A 731-nucleotide genomic window follows, 5' to 3' on the forward strand; every position below is an offset into this window, starting at 1 on the left:
CTTAATATTTTTTTGTAAGAATTTACATTTTCACACTATAATTGATCTTAATATATAATTTTTAAATTAAGTCCTAAGTTTTTTATGAAATCTTGTTATATTGACTAGGATGAGAACACTACCTATATATTAGCAAAAACACACACATATGTAAAAATCATGTATGTCCTGGTGCAGGCACACTCACTCACAGCTCATTAATTAACTCCACCCTCTTCCTCTTGTTTTATTCATTCTATGATGATAGTGCTGATGAGATATAGAGAAAAGTAAAAGAAAAGAAAAGGAACATAACATGTAATAGAATTGATTATTATTGATATGATAATAATTAATGGGTGTGCTTGTGTGTTGTGATCTTTACCGAGAAGGAAAATGAATGTGAAAGAGTATGTCATGGAAAGACAGATAACTTGACCAGTGACAGAAATATGGCATAAAGGTGTTGTAACCCTTCCTTTAGGCCGAGGTTCCATTTTTGGCAACCACTGACCAACACAACACACACTAACACTAACACTATGCTACTCTTCACTCTCCTCTCTCTTCTCTCCTCACCCCTTAACCCCCACCCCATTCTCCTTCCTTGCTTTCCAATTTTTTATATTATTCTACTTTTTTCATCACTACATACATACTACTTATATTTGTCTCATATATATACTAACTCAAATATATCATCTATCTACTCTACTTACAATTTTGTAAAAACATGATGAAATTGGTTTTAT

This window comes from Arachis ipaensis, chromosome B08 (assembly GCF_000816755.2).
Source record: "Arachis ipaensis cultivar K30076 chromosome B08, Araip1.1, whole genome shotgun sequence".
NCBI classification, from domain to species: Eukaryota; Viridiplantae; Streptophyta; class Magnoliopsida; order Fabales; family Fabaceae; genus Arachis; species Arachis ipaensis.